Here is a 17,246-nt window from a genome sequence, read left to right as displayed (position 1 = left end):
CAAGATCTGGACGCTATGTGTGTTCATTTTATTGAACTATCACTATACTTACACACACACATATAAATGCACATACAACTATATTTCTCTACTTATTTATCTATTGAAAACCATGTATTCACACCAATACCTCCAATTCCTGTCAAACACCACAAAGCTCATTCTAGCCTTCCCCTCTCCATAGTTGCAACTTCCTTCTCTAACAGTGAGAAATCTGGCTCTCATTACCCTCAATGTATTTACTTATTTGCTCAATACCCCTGGTAACTGATCCTCAGGCGTGCTGACCAATTCCTTGACCTTGACTGTGCTGGCTACCTCCTCACTTGGCCCTGATGCTGCTGGCTGCCTCCCATAAATATTGGGGAAAGAGATAAAAGAAAAGAAACAACAACAAAAATAAATAAATAAATAAACAAATAAATAAATAAAAATATTGGGGAAAGAGAAAAAGTCATCTAAGTTTTACTGAAACTTTTTTAACAAGGTCAGTAAGTGGTGAACTATTGAAGATATTTTTGAGTAAGTATATCATAAAAATGTTAGATTGTGGTTAATCACAGATAATTTGTCTCATGAATATGAATAATTTCTTAGCTAAGTAGATTTCTAGGTAAATATAAAGAAAAAATATACTAGAGGTGAGGAGAAATTTGAGTAATATTAAAAATTTACATTTGAATAAAAATAATACGGTTCATATTTTTGAGCTCTTACTATGGGTCTGTCACCAAGTACTGTACATTTGTTATGTCATGTATCTTCCTAGTAATTCTAGTTGTATCCACTGTTAGTGTCTCTGTTTTACAAATGAGGAAACTGAGGCTCAGAACAGGGTCAAGTAACTTGCTGAAGACCACTGAGATTTTTTAGGGGTGGAGCCTTGTAATTGAGTCAGTCCATCCCCAGAGCTTGTACTGTTAACCAGTAGGTGGTTTGCCATTAGACCTGAGTTGGTTTTGTGTTTGTTTGTTCGAAATTAAAAATAGAGCTGATTGGGGCCAGCTCCAGTGGCCTAGTGGTTAAGTTCGGCGTGCTCCGCTTCGGCAGCCCAGGTTCAGTTCCAAGGCACAGACCTACACTGTTCTGTTAGCAGCCATGCTGTGCTGGTGGCCCACATACTAAAAATTAGAGGAAGATTGGCATGGATGTTAGCTCAGGGCAAACAAAAAAAAAGAAAGAAAGAAAAAAAAGCTGATAGACCATTTTATGAATCTTAAAATCCTGGGAGAGAAGTAAAAAGAGCTTCTACTTCGTTTGTAGCTCTTTTTTAAAAATATAGTGCTTACATGCACACAGTTAAAAATTCTTACATAAAATGAGAAAGGTACAAATCATTTTTTTCTTGGATGTAGTAGTGTATTATACTCCAATTACCTAAAGTTGTATGAATTAGTTCCGGTTCACAAATATGTACACCCAAGAGAATAAAGGAAAACAGCTGCAATGGAACAAAAGTTGGTCTGTAAATTATGCATTTTTGTTATCCTGTTTTTAAGCCTTCCCTTCTACTCTGGTTAAGCCAGAACCCTTCATAACACAGAGATACTGTTGGCAGTCTGAGACTCAGGTGGACAGAACTATTTTTATAATTTTATTTATTTATTTATTTTTTGCCCAAAGCCCCAGTAGATCTATGTCATAGCTGCACATCCTTCTAGTTGCTGTATGTGGGACGCAGCCTCAGCATGGCTGGAGAAGCGGTACGTCGGTGCGCGCCGGGATCCGAACCCCGGTCGCCAGCATCGGAGCGCGTGCACTTAACTGCTAAGCCACGGGGCCGGCCCGACAGAACTATTTAATGACTATTTATTATGTATATGTTAAGTGCCAGGTACTGCGTTTTACATTTTGGGGATATTGAACATGTACACCGTCCTCAAGGAGTGTTCAGTTAGCAGGGGGGGACTGATATGTTTGTTCATCCATTCCATCATTCCTTCAACTTTTCATTTATTCAACAGATATTTATTGTGCCAGGCAGGATGCTAGGTGCCGGAGTACAACGGTGACAAAAGACAAGAGAATGACAAATACTATACACACACCCACACACACATACATATAGCTACATACTATATTTGTATATAAATATATATGTCTCTCTCTATATAAATTGCAAGTTGTGATATGGGTTATGAAAGAAACAGATAAGGGGCAGAGGGAGTACCAGCTGCAGGCGGGGCAGGGGACAAGACATGACCTCCTTTAGACTGAGTAGTCAGGGAGAGTGGATCAGTAGGAACTTTCAGCTGGAAATAACAGAACACCAACCAAAGATGGCATAAAAAGGAAAGACACTTATTAACTCACCTAAAAGAAGTCTAGACATAGGTGGTAGCAGGGTTGGATCATTTAAGTAACATGAGGATGTCCGAACCCTTGTTTGGCTTTTCTGCAATTCTCTTGGCTTTCCCCACTTGGTTCCTGGATGGCTGCTACAACTCCAGACCTCCTAAATTAACTCAGTCACATGGAGCTCTTACCCCTGCTGCTCCTTTTTATCAGGGAGAATTATTTTCCCCATAAATCCCAACATACTTCCCCAATTTTTCACTAACCAGAACTTGGTCACATGGCTGTCCCTTACCCAATCCCATGGGATTCCCGTGACAGTCTTAAAACAATGAAGGTTCATCCCCTGGAACTGGGGAACAGCAAGCACTTCCTGAGCTGTCTGCCCAACAAAATTAGTGTTCCATTAGCAGGCAAGCAGCAGAGAATGGCTGTTGGGAGGCTGCATAACAGTGTCTGACAGGGAAACCTCTCTAAAACCTCTCTCTAAATTGACACCTGAATTGAGACCTAAAGGAGAAGGAATTAGCATTCAATGCAAAGGCAGAGTGGAGAGAAAGTTTCCATGCAGGGAGAAAAAAATGTGCAAAGATTCTAAGGTACTAAAGAGCTTAGTGTGTTAGAGGAAATAAAATAATATAAACTCTCTCTTTCTTACACACACACATACACACACACAGAGTTAAGTTTTTTTGTGTGTGAAGAAGATTGTCCCTGAGCTAACATCTGTGCCCATCTTCCTCTATTTTGTATATGGGACGCCAGCACAGCATGGCTTGATGAACAGTGTGTAGTTTTGCGCCCGGGATCTGAACCCACGAACCCCAGGCAGCTGAAGTGAAGTGCGTGAACTTAACCCCTACACTGGGCCAGCTCCTAATTAAGTATTAAAACTGTGTTGATAGAAGCTTCAGTAAAGTTTTGTTTTAATTAACTTTTTTTATTGAAAAAGTAAGATAGGCAGATGTTTAAAATATTTGAATTGCATAAAGGTGTAAGGTAAGAATCGTTTCTTTCCTGCTGCTCACCTACCTCCCCACCCAGTTTTCTAATCCCCTCACTCTCCACAATCAACTATTTCCAGAGATTTTTAAATTGAGATTAATAGATCCTTAATGGGGCCATGAATAGTCTTCTGGAGTGCATGAAAACCCTGTGAAATTATATGTGAAATTGTGGGTATATATATATATACAGGCTTTTGGGGGGGAAGAAGATTCATAGTTTTCATCAGATTAACCAATTATGTTTTATTTCCACTAAACCACTGGAACTGCCCTTCTCAAGGTCACCAATGACCTCTATGTTGCTAAATCCAATGATCATTTCTCAGTTCTCATTTTATTTGACTGCTCATAATGTGTAATACATATCATAACTTTCTCTTCCCTGAAATTTTCTTATCTTTGCTTCCACAGCACCATATTAATCTGATTTTCCTCCTTTTTTTCTAGCCATTCCTCTTCTATCCTTTTTTTTTTTTTTTTTAAGCGTCTCTTCATCTCCACGACCATGAAATGTTGGAGAGCCCCATGGCTTTAAATGTCTTCTCATCAAGCAATAAGTATCCTTTAATATCTAAATCTGTTCAATATCTAACTTGAATAGTGAAATTTCAGATAGTGAGGTGTGCCATATTATCCAATGTCATTGTGGTTCCTGAGTTTTGAAAAATAAGTAGGAAGATTTCATATAGAGATTATCTGGACATGTATGGGAATCTCTTCAGTTCCTGTGTTTGGGTATCAAGAGTTAGGATGGTGAGGACACTCAGAAACATTGGTGACTCCCACATTTTTATCAAGCCTGGACCTCTCTTCAACTCTAGACTCATCTATCCAACTAGTTGACATTTACACATGAATGCTTAATAGGCGTCTCAAGCTTACATGTCCAATATTGAGCTCCCCTCACCAGCAATTATTTCAATATTCCCTCTTCCAACTTCTCAAGCCAAAAATTTTGGTGCCATATGGGGCTCACCCTTTCATACCTGACAGCCAACTTGTTAGGAACTGTGTCAACAACACCAACAAACAGTTTCCTGAATTTAACCATTTCTCAACCAATCTTCCCAACCCACCACTATCTAGGTCCAATCATCTCTCCTAAAGGGTATTCCTGTTACTGTCCCCCTGAAGTCAGTTCTCAGTTCAGCAGTCAGTCAGTCTATGATACTCTAATCCTCTGGTGGCTTACCATATCACACAAAGTGAACAGCCTAGTCCTTACCCTGATCTATCAGTCCTCCATAAACTGGGTCCTGTCACCACCCTGTCCTCATCTCCTTCTCATTCTTGCTGCTCCAGCGTATTGGCCTCCATTCTGTTCCTTGAACACGTCAGATGTGTTCTCCTCTCATTGCCTTTGCACTTGCTTTGTGGTTGGTGTGGATTAGTCTTCTCCTGAGCATCAACTTGCTTCTGCACCTTCTCCAAGATTTTCTTTGAAGTCTTTATGTAAAATTTATACCCCCCCAAATCTCCTATCTCTCTTCTGTGCTTTATATTCTCTCTCTTAAACTTATCACTATGTAACATACTGTGTATGTATTTTACTACTACATACTGGCTTGCTCCATATGGGCAGGGATTTTGATCTGTTTTGTTCACTACTTTATTTCTGTCACCTAGAACAGTGTCTAGGATATACTAAGCCCTCAATAGATTCTAGATATTCTGTTAATAATTTATTACAGGAGAAGAAAGTCCAATTTACTGTGGCTAATCCATAAAGCAGACAGTTGAAACTATAGTTAAGAGTGATGAGGGGGCCAGCCTGGTGGGGCAGTGGTTAAGTGCGTGTGCTCTGCTGTGACGACCTGGGGTTCGCAGGTTCGGGTCCCGGGCACGCACCAACGCATTGCTTGTCAAGCCATGCTGTGGTGGCGTCCCATATAAAGTAGAGAAAGATGGGCACGGATGTTAGCTCAGGGCCAATCTTCCTCAGCAAAAAGAGGAGAATTGGCAACAGATGTTAGCTCAGGGCTAATCTTCCTCACACACAAAAAAAAGTGATGAGCAGCTTTGAACTCAGTGTCTTCAACTCTTATGTTATCAGTGTGCATTATTTCCTCTTAGTCCATCTGTGTTGAGCAGAGCACTTTTCAAAAAGCCACGCAGGAATGGCAACCTCAAGATACTTGTCAGAGTTACTTCCTGCACTAATTGGAGGCGTGAATTTCGTAAGTGTACAGCAGGATATATTATATCATGAATGTCATTCCTGTTTATTGTATTGCCAAAAGACCTGGTTGTTGGCAGGAAGGTTGGAGGCTGATCATTTCCATGTGGGTTACTGTTCCTAAACATTTTGTTTGTAAAAGATAATGTCATGGCCCATCACCTCAGAGGAAATGGAGACACCTAAAGGTTTCACTGTGATGCGTTTAGGTATGGCTTTTTTTTCTTTCTCTTCTTGGGGCTCTTGATTTTTTAACTCTGAGAATTATTGTTGGAAATAAAGTGTTTGAAAATTATCAGCCATTATTTCTTCAAATATTACCTCTGCTACATTCTCTTTCTTCTCTGTTTCTGGAAATCTAATTAAATTCTTTTTTTTTTTTTTTTTGTGAGGAAGATCAGCCCTGAGCTAACTTCCATGCTAATCCTCCTCTTTTTGCTGAGGAAGACTGGCTCTGAGCTAACATCTATTGCCAATCCTCCTCCTTTTTTTTGTCCCCAAAGCCCCAGTAGATAGTTGTATGTCATAGTTGCACATCCTTCTAGTTGCTGTATGTGGGACACGGCCTTAGCACAGCTGAAGAAGCGGTGCGTCGGTGCGCGCCCGGGATCCGAACCCGGGCCGCCAGTAGCGGAGTGCGAGCGCTTAACCGCTAAGCCATGGGGCTGGTCTGGGAATCTAATTAAATACATGTTGGAACCTATCTATCTTCTATGTCTTACCCTGTGTTCTTTATCTTTTCTTTTCTTTTTCTTTTTCCATGCTTCTTTCTGGATAGTTCTTCTGATGTTCCCGTTCACCCAGCTGCTAATTTACTATTAAAACTATCCATTGAGTGATCAATTTCAATTATTGTGTTTTTCAATTTTAGAATTTCTATTTGCTTCCTTTCAAATCTGTTATGCTCTTTTTTTGTTTAATAGTTTCTAGTTCTTTCCTGAAATTTTAAATCTTGTTTTTTATCTCTTTAAACTAGTTAGATACTTAATTTTAGTCTGTGTGATGGTCACGTCATCTACAGACCCTGGAGGTCTGTCCAAAAGCCCCTCAGGCTCTGATATCCATGTCAGCCTGTTCTCTCTGCCTGTAGAGGCTTTCCTCACCTTGCTCAGGCTCTGATAAAACATGCCAGGCAGCTCTCCCCTGAGAAACCCCTTCTCATTCCACCTAGGCTCTGATACCCAATGCCAGGCTGCTCCTCTGCACCCTGAGCACCCTCCTCATCACATCTGGGACCTGACACCCTGGGCTGGATCGCCCCCACATGGATGCCCTCCTAACTGTTCTTGGACTGTGACACCCCACAAGGGACAGCCCTTCAACCACCATGTGGATGCCCGTCTCACCAGGCTCAGACTGTGAAACCCCACTCTGAGCTACCATAGCCCCCTTCCCTATGCAGACAGATGCTTCACCTGATACCTTTTGGAACAAATTGTTCAGGATAGGAAGGGAAGGGAAAGAAGAGAAAGAGAAACATTTAGTAAAAAAAAAATAAAATAGGGGGCCAACCCAGTGGCATAGCGGTTAAGTCCTCGTGCTCTGCTTCCACAGCCTGGGGTTCGCAGGTTCGGATCCCTGGCATGGACCTACGGCACGCTTATCAAGCCATGCTGTGGTGGCATCCTATATAAAGTAAAGGAAGATGGTCATGGATGTTAGCCCAGGGCCAATCTTCCTCAGCAAAAAAGAAGAGGATTGGCAACGAATGTTAGCTCAGGGCTAATCTTCCTCAAAAAATAAAAAATACTATAAATAAATTAATTAATTAAATAAAATCCAACCTGAAGTGTTTGTCTTTTAAGTGAAGCCTTTTGGTTCTAATAAATTCCATGCAATTACTGATATATTTTGGTCTGAAGCTACCATTCAATTTTCTCTTCGTTTTTTTTTTTTGGTAAGGAAGATTGGACCTGAGCTAACATCTGTGCCAATCCTACTCCATTTTGTATGTGGGATGCCGCCACAGCGTGGCTTGATGAGTGGTGTGTAGGTCCACACCTGGGATCTGAATCTGCGACCCCCGGGCTGCTGAAGTGGAGCGTGCAAACTTAACCACTACACCACCAGCCAGCCCCACCAATTTTCTGTTTTCCATTTGTCCCTGAAGTCAGTTCCACTCTCTTGTTGCCCATAATTTTTTAACTCTACTACTATGGATGATATGCAATGTCTCTGCTCTTCTAGTGGTTCACTGGAAGTTAAACGTGTGTCATTAATTTCTCAGTATTAATGTTAGTATCTTTACCTTCATTCTTAGAATACTACCATTTCTCCACTCACAACTTACAGACTATTCTTGTTAAATATTTAAATTCTATAATTTAAACTCCACAAGACATTCTTCTTCTCATTTTGTACAGTTAATATTGAGAGTTACCCACTATTTGCCATGTTCTTTGCCCTTCATTACTTCTTACAAATCAGGGATCATTTTTCCTCTGTCTGATATACATCCTTTACAATTTCTGAAGTTTTACTAAAATGAGTCTAAAAGAGAATTTCTTTTTATTTATCATGCTTGAGATTTGCTAGGCTTCTTGAATCTATGAATATCTGTCATCATTTTTCGATAAGTCTCAATCATTATTCAGTTGTGGCCTCTACTCTCTCTCTCATCCTTTGAGGCTCCAATTTCACATATATTAGAACTTTTCACTGTATTTTCTTATTTCTTACCCTGTCTACCTCTCTGGCCCCTCCCCTCCATTTTTTGGTCTTTTTGAACTTCAAGACTTATTTCTTCTGACTTATCTCTCTAGTGCACTGATTCTTTTGCTGTATTCAATCTACTACCCAATATGCCCACTGAGCTTTTAATTTCAGTTATTATATTTTCTACTTAACTGTTTTTCTTTTTTTTCTCCCCCAAAGCCCCAGTAGATAGTTGTACATCATATTTGCACATCTTTCTAGTTGCTGTATGTGGGACGTGGCCTCAGCGTGGCTGGAGAAGCGGTGCATCGGTCGCGCCCGGGATCTGAACCCGGGCCGCCAGCAGCAGAGCGCGTGCACTTAACCGCTAAGCCACGGGGCCAGCCCTCTACTTAACTGTTTTTCAAATCTGCTGTCACTTCTAATAGTTTTCACATTTCTAAATGAAACTTACAAACTTGTATTTCACTTCTTAAAAATAAGCATAGTGCACCTTACACTAATAAATGTTATATGTCAATTATATATCAATAAAACTAGGGGGAAATAGTGACATCAGCAACATGGTGGAGCGAGCTGTTCCATGTGTCTCTCCCCCTTCGAACTACAACTGCAAGGACATTCACTGATCAGCAGAGGATACCCACACAGCACATCAGGATGCCTGAGAGACCCGAGCAGCTATATATCTGAAGGTAGATGGACTACCCCTCCAGAGGAGGTGGTGGAAATAGGTAAGCACCCTCTGGACCCCAGACAGCCCAGCACATGCACGTGACTACTTTCCTGGCTGGAGCGATCATAGCACTGCTGTGGCCCCGATAGTGGGAGCATGCCTCAGCACGACGGTGGAAACAGGTGGTAGTAGCCCTGAGCCCCCCATGTGATCGCTTCCTTGTCTAGTGGGAGAGCCCTCAGGGCCATGCAGCTCACAGGGAGCAGTGCAGGCTTGGACCCAGTGGGGAAGCCCTGCCCATCAAGCACAATGGCTGCTGCAACCCAGGAGCAGAGGGTGGCTCAGATCCCAGTCCAGCTGAACAAACTCCCAGCTGTCGTGAATGCCCCTAGTACTGCTGTGGCCCTGAAGAGGGGAGCACAACTCCGCAGGACTGTGGGAGCAGGTGGCAGTACCCCTGAGCCCCTGTGTGATCACTCTCTGGTCCAGTGGGAGAGTCCACAATCCCACCTGGTCCCAGGGAGTGGCTTTGGTTTGGTCCCAGAGGGGAAGTTCTGCTAACCAAGCACAACGGCTGGTGTGACCTAGGAACAGAGGGCAGCTGAGCTTTGAGTATGGGCGAACAAACTCCTGGCTGCTGTGAATGCCCATAGTACCATTGTGACCCCAAAGCAGGGAGCACAACTCTGTGGGTCTGTGGGAGCAGGCAGCAGTAACCCTGAGCCCCTCCACATGACTACTTTCCCATTTGGTGAGAGACCCCACAGGACTGCTGCAATCCCAAGGAGTGGCCCAGGTTCTGACAGGCACAGCTGACAAAGATAGCAGCAGCAGGCTTAGATTACACAGCTCCTGCCCCTGCCCAAGTGGCAGCAGGTGAAACCTGCATCCAGAAACTCACTATGTGCTGGCACAAATCCACTCCATCAAATGGCATAAAGAAATATATTAATATGCCAGACCAGAAGGAAAAAGACAATCACCCAGAAACCAATCCTGAAAGCACAGAAATCTATGATGTAAATGACAAAGAATTCAAGATGGCCATCATAGGAAAACTCAACAAGCTACTAGAGAATTCTGAAAGACAGTTCAGTGAAATCAGGAACCAAATTACTGAACAGAGGGAATTCTTTACAAAAGAGATTGAAACTATAAAGAAAAACCAAACAGAATTGTTAGAGATGAAAAACATAATGGATGAGGTAAAGAAAAATCTGGAGTCCTTAAACAACAGAGCTGACAATATGGAGGATAGAATTAGCAATCTGGAGGATAGGGACACAGAAATGCTTCAGATGGAGGAGAGAGAACTTAGACTAAAAAGAAATGAAGAAATTCTCCAAGAAATATCTGACTCAATTAGGAAGTGCAACATACGGATTATAGGTATTCCAGAGGGAGAAGAGAGGGAAAAAGGAGCAGACAGCTTGATAATAACTGAGAACTTCCAAAACCTAGAGAAGGAGCTGGAATTACATGTAAAAGAAGCCAACAGGACTCCTAATTACATCAATGTAAAAAGACCTTCTCCAAGGCATATATTAGTGAAGCTGACAAAAGTCAACGTTAAAGAAAAAATATTAAGGGTAGCAAGGTGGAAGAGAATAACCTACAAAGGAAGCCCTATCATGCTTTCAGCGGATTTTCAGCAGAAACCTTACAGCTTAGGAGAGAGTAGAATGATATATTCAAAATTTCAAAAGACAAAAACTTTCAGCCAAGAACACTATATCCAGTTAAAATATCCTTCAGACATGATAGAGAAATAAAAACTTTCCCAGATAAACAAAAGCTGAGGGAGTTCATTGCTGCAAGAACCCCCGCTAAAGATTTGATCAAGAAAGCCCTCATACCTGAAAAAAAAGAAAGAAAGGATTTACAAACCCTTGAGCAAGCAGGTAAACAGGCAGACAAAATCAGAAAATTGCAACTCTCTATCAGAACAGATTAGCAAACACTTATAACTCTAAAGATAAAGGGAAGGAAAACATCGAAAATAAATATTATCACTTCATTTTAACTACAAATTCACAACACATAATGGAATAAGTTGTGACAACAACAGCTTAGAAGGGGAAGAGGTAAAGGATGAAACCTGCTTAGACTAAGGGAACAAGAGGCTATCAGGGAATGGACTATCTCATCTATGAGATCTTTCACTCAAATTGCACAGTAACCACTAAACAAAAAATCAGAACAAAGACACAAATGATAAATAAAGAGAAAACTGAGAAAACCATCATAGAGAGGCACCAAACTGAATTAGCAGTCCAAAATACGTGGGATGAGAAACAAGGGAAGTACATAACAACTGAAAAACAAGAGGTAAAATGGCAGCATTAAGCCTTGATATATCAAGAATCACTCTAAATGTAAATGGATCGAATTCCGCAATCAAAAGACACAGAGTGGCTGGATGGATTAAAAAACAAGACTCAGCAATTTACTGCCTCCAGGAAACACATCTCAGCTCTAAAGACAAACACAGGGTCAGAGTGAAGGGATGGAAGACAATACTCCAAGCTAATGGCAAACAAAAGAAAGCAGGTGTTGCCATACTTATATCAGACAAAGTAGACTTCAAGATAAAAAAAGGCAATGAGAGACAAAGAGGGGTAATATATAGTGATAAAAGGGACACTCCACCAAGAAGACGTAACACTTACAAACCTATATGCACCCAACACAGGAGCACCAAAGTACATAAAGAAACTATTAACAAACCAAAAAGGAGATATCAACAACAACACAATAATAGTAGGGGACCTTAACACTACACTTACATCAATGGATAGATCATCCAGACAGAAAGTCAATAGGGAAATAGTGGAAATAGTGGACTTAAATGAAAAACTAGAGCAGATGGACTTAATAGATATATAGAGAGCACTCCATCCAAAAAGAGCAGATTACACATTCTTCTCAAGCACACATGGAACATTCTCAAGGATAGACCATATGTTGGGAAATAAGGCAAACCACCTTAAATTTAAGAAGATTGAAATCATAACAAGCATCTTTTCTGACCATAATGCTATGAAACTAGAAATCAACTACAAGAAAAAAGCTGGGAAAGTGACAAAGATGTGGTGACTAAACAACATGCTACTGAACAACCAATGGATCATTGAAGAAATTAAAGGAGAAATCAAATCATATCTGGCGACAAATGAAAATGAAAGTACACCATACTAACTCATATGGGATGCAGCAAAAGCAGTCCTGAGAGGTAAATTCATAACAATACAGGCCCACCTTAACAAACAGGAAAAATCCTGAACAAGCAATATTAAACTACACCTAACAGAATTAGAAAAAGAAGCGGTTAAGTGCGCGTGCTCCGCTGCTGGCAGCCCGGGTTCAGATCCCGGGCGTGCACTGACACACCGCTTCTCCAGCCATGCTGAGGCCGTGTCCCATGTACAGCAACTAGAAGGATGTGCAGCTATGACATACAACTATCTACTGGAGCTTTGGGGGGAAAAAATAAATAAATAAAAGTATTGAAAAAAAAAGCCCAAATTCAGCAGAAGGAGGGAAATAATAAAAATTAGAGCAGAAATAAATGAAATTGAAACCCCCCCCCAAAAAGCAACCAGTAGAAAGGATCAATGAAACAAAGAGCTGGTTCTTTGAGAAGATTTTAAAAAATTCACAATCTCTTAGCCAGACTCACCAAGAAAAAAAGAGAAGGCTCAAATAAATAAAATTAGAAATGAAAGAGTAGAAATCACAATGGATACCACAGAAATAGAAAGGATTATAAGAGAATACTGTGAAAAACTATATGCCAACAAATTGGACAATCTAGAAGAAATGGATAAATTCTTGGACACATACAACCTCCAAAAACTGAACCAAGAAGAAATAGAGAATCTGAATAGACCAATCACAAGTAAAGAGATTGAAACAGTAATCAAAAATCTCCCAAAAAATTAAAGTCCAGGACAAGATGGCTTCTCTGGAGAATTTTACCAAACATTCAAAGAAGATTTAATCTCTGTCCTTCTCAAACTATTCCAAAAAATAGATGAAGATGGAACACTTCCTCACATATTCTATGAGGCCAACATCATCCTGATACCAAAGCCAGACAAGGACAATACAAAGAAGGAAAATTACAGGCCAACATCACTGATGAACATAGATGCAAAAATCCTCAACAAAATATCGGCAAACCAAATACAGCCATAGATTAGAAAGATGGGGGGGCTGGCCCGGTGGCACAAGTGGTTAAGTGTGCGCACTCAGCTGCGGCGGCCCAGGGTTCGCCTGTTTGGATCCCCGGCGCACACCCACGCACTGCTTGTTAAGCCATGCTGTGGCGGCAACCCATACAAAGTAGAGGAAGATGGGCACGGATGTTAGCCCAGGGCCAGTCTTCCTCAGCAAAAAAAAGGAGGATTGGCATTGGATGTTAGCTCAGGGCTGGTCTTCCTCGCAAAAAAAAAAAAAAAAAGAAAGATCAGGGGCCGGCCCGGTGGCGCAAGCAGTTAAGTGCGCGCACTCTGCTGCGGCGACACTGGGTTCACCGGTTCAGATCCCAGGTGTGCACCAATGCACCGCTTGTCAAGCCATGCTGTGGCGGTGTCCCATATAAAGCAGAGGAAGATGGGCATGGAGGTTAGCCCAGGACCAATCTTTCTCAGCAAAAAGAGGATTGGCAGATGTTAGCTCAGGGCTGATCTTCCTCACAAAAAATAAATAAATAAAATAAATAAATAAATAAAATGGGGGGGAGATCATATGCCATGATCAAGTGGGATTTATACAAGGGACACAGGGATGGTTCAACATCCACAAATCAATCAATGTGATACACCACATTAACAAAATGAGGAATAAAAACCACATGATCATCTCAATAGATGCAGAGAAAGCATTTGACAAGATCCAACATCCATTTATGATAAAAACTCTCAACAAAATGGATATAGAAGGAAAGCACCTCAACATGACAAAGTCCATAGATGACAAACCCACAGCCAACATCATACTCAATGGGTAAAAACTGAAAGACATTCCTCTGAGAACAGGAACAAGATAAGGGGCCCACTCTCGCCACTCTTCTTCAACATAGTACTGGAAATTATGGCCAGAGCAATTAGGTAAGAAAAAGGAATAAAAGGAATCCTAATAGGCAATGAACAAGTGAAACTTTCACTGTTTGCAGATGACATGATTTTATATATAGAAAACTCTAAAGAATCCATTGGAAAACTATTAGAAATAATCAACAACTGGGCCCGGCCCTGTGGTGTAGCAGTTATGTACGCATGCTCCGCTGTGGCGGCCCAGGGTTCAGATCCTGGGTGCGCACCAATGCACTGCTTGTCAAGCAATGCTGTGGCGGTGTCCCATATAAAATGGAGGAAGATGGGCAGGATCTTAGCTCAGGGCCAGTCTTCCTCAGCAAAAAGAGGAGGATTGGTATGGATGTTAGCTCAGGGCTGATCTTCCTCACACACACACACAAAAGAGAGAATATACATAATCATAAAACAAAGGGCATTCTTATATAAAAAAAGAAATAATCAACAACTACATCAAAGTTGCAGGGTACAAAATCAACTTACAGAAATCAGTTGCATTTCTATACTCTAACAACGAACTAACAGAAAGAGAACTCAAGAATACAATCCCATTTACAATCACAGCAAAAAGAATAAAATATCTAGGAATAAATTTAACCAAGGAGGTGAAAGACCTATACAATGAAAACTATAAGACATCATTGAAAGAAATCGATGATGACATAAAGAAATGGAAAGATATCCCATGCAAATGTATTGGAAGAATAAACATAGTTAAAATGTCCATACTACCTAAAGCAATCTACAGATTCAATGCAATCCCAATCAGAATCCCAAGGACATTCTTCACAGAAATAGAATAAAGAATCCTAAAATTCATACGGGGCAACAAAAGACCCCGAATAGCTAAAGAAATCCTGAGAAAAAAGAACAAAACTGGAAGCATCATAATCCCTGACTTCAAAATATACTACAAAGCTATAATAATCAAACCAGCATGGTACTGGTACAAAAACAGACATACAGATCAATGGAACAGAATGGAAAGTCCAGAAATAAAATCAAACGTATATGGACAGCTAATCTTCGACAAAGGAGCTAAGAACATACAATGGAGAAAGGAAAGTCTCTTCAATAAATGGTGCTGGGAAAACTGGACAGCCATATGCAAAAGAATGAAAGTAGACCATTATCTTTCGCCATATATAAATATTAACTCAAAATGGATCAAAGACTTGAAGGTAACACCTGAAACTATAAAACTCCTAGAAGAGGGCTGGCCCTGTGGCTTAGCAGTTAAGTGCGCACGCTCCACTACTGGCGGCCTGGATTCGGATCCCGGGTGTGTACCGACGCACCGCTTCTCCAGCCATGCTGAGGCCACGTCCCACATACAGCAACTAGAAGGATGTGCGACTATGACATACAACTATCTACTGGGGCTTTGGGGGAAAAAAAAGGAGGAGGATTGGCAATAGATGTTAGCTCGGAGCTGGTCTTCCTCAGCAAAAAGAGGAGGATTAGCATGGATGTTAGCTCAGGGATGATCTTCCTCACACGCACACAAAGAAAACTCCTATAAGAAAATATAGGCAGAACACTCTTTGACATCATTCTCAGAGGGATCTTTTTGAATCCCATGTCTACTCAGATAAGGGAAACAAAAGAAAAAATAAACAAGTGGGACTTCATCAGACTAAAGAGCTTCTGCAAGGCAAATGAAACCAGGATCAAAATGAAAAGACAACCCACCAGCTGGGAGAAAATATTTGCAAATCATATATCCAACAAGGGGTTAATCTCCATAATATATAAAGAACTCACACAACTGAACAACAAAAATCCAAATAACTCGACAAAAAATGAGCAGAGAATATGAACAGACATTTTTCTAAAGAAGATATACAGATGGCCAGTAGGCATATGAAAAGATGATCAACATCACTAATCATCAGGGAAATGAAAATCGAAACTACACTAAAATATCACCTTACACCCATGAGAATGGCTATAAGGACCAAGACAAAAAAATAACAAATGTTGGAGAGGATGTGGAGCAAAGGGAACCCTCATTCACTGCTGGTGGGACTGCCAACTGGTGTGGCCTCTATGCAAAACAGTATGGAGATTCCTCAAAAAATTAAAAATAGAAATAACTTATGATCCAGCTATCCCACTTCTGTGTATTTATCCACAGAACTTGAAATCAACAATCCAAAGAGGCTTATGCACCCCTATGTTCATTGCAGCATCATTCACTATAGCCAAGAAGTGGAACCAATCCAAGTGTCCATAGACAGATTATTGGATAAAGAAGATGTGGTATATATATAGAATGGAATACTACTCAGCTATAAAAAAACGACAAATTCCTCCCATTTGTAACAACATGGATGGACCTGGAGGGTATTATGTCAAGTGAAATAAGCCAGACAGAGAAAGACAAACACTGTATGACTTCACTCATATGTGCAATATAAACTTAACACATGGACAGAGAGAACAGTTTGGTGGTTACCAAGGGAAGGGAGTTGGGGCGTGGGCACAAGGGGTGAAGAGGTGCATTTATATGGTGACTGACAGATAATAATGTACAACTGGAATCTCACAATGTTAGAAACTATTATGACATCAAATTAAAAAAATGCTTAAAAAAAACTAGGGGGAGAAAAGAGAAAATAATAAGCATAGTAGTTTTATGATTTATATCTAATAAGTTCAATAATTGAAGTCCCTGTTGGTCTGTTATCTCTTTTTTCCCAATTCTTTATTGTGGTAAAATACACATAATATAAATTTTACCTTCTTAACCATTTTTTACATTATTTATTTATTTATCTATTTTATTTATTTATTTATTTTTTCTGCGGAAGATTCGCCCTGAGCTAACATCTGTGCCAATCTTCCTTTATTTTGTATGTGGGTCACCACCACAGCATGGCTGAAGAGTGGTGTAGGTCCACGTCTGGGATCTGAACCTGTGAACCCGGGTGACTGAAGGAGCCTGCCATACTTAACCACTACAGCATGGGGCAGCCTCCAAATTTTTTAATTTTTAATTGAGATACAATTATATTGTACATTATATTAGTTTCAGGTGTACAACATAATGATTCAATATTTGTATACACTGTGAAATGATCACAATAAGTCTAGTTATCATCTGTCACCTTACATAGTTACAAAAAAATTTTTTCTTGTGATGAGAACTCTTAAGATCTACTCTCTTAGCAACTTTCGAATGTGCAATAGGGTATTTTTAACTATAGTCGCCATGCTGTACATTACATCCCCATGACTTATTTATTTTATAACTGGAGTTTGTACCTTTTGACCTCCTTCACCCATTTCTCCAACCCCTGTCTCTGGCAACCCCCGATCTGTTCTCTGTATCTATAAAC

General features: G+C 40.5%; 1 long non-coding RNA gene across 1 annotated transcript; it reads left to right on the top strand.

The window, feature by feature from the left end:
* The first annotated feature begins 3,753 nt into the window (after positions 1 to 3,753).
* On the top strand, positions 3,754 to 16,625 carry LOC147917030 (uncharacterized). Its single transcript, XR_015552217.1, has 3 exons — positions 3,754 to 3,859; positions 5,621 to 5,687; positions 8,674 to 16,625. It is a non-coding gene; the product is annotated as an uncharacterized LOC147917030 (long non-coding RNA).
* Positions 16,626 to 17,246: the final 621 nt, after the last annotated feature.

The sequence above is a fragment of the Ceratotherium simum genome, chromosome 5 (genome assembly GCF_057802395.1).
Source record: "Ceratotherium simum simum isolate JZ-2026a chromosome 5, ASM5780239v1, whole genome shotgun sequence".
NCBI classification, from domain to species: Eukaryota; Metazoa; Chordata; class Mammalia; order Perissodactyla; family Rhinocerotidae; genus Ceratotherium; species Ceratotherium simum.
The sequence above is the reverse complement of the archived record's forward strand: the minus strand, read 5'-3'. Positions and strand labels throughout refer to the sequence as shown.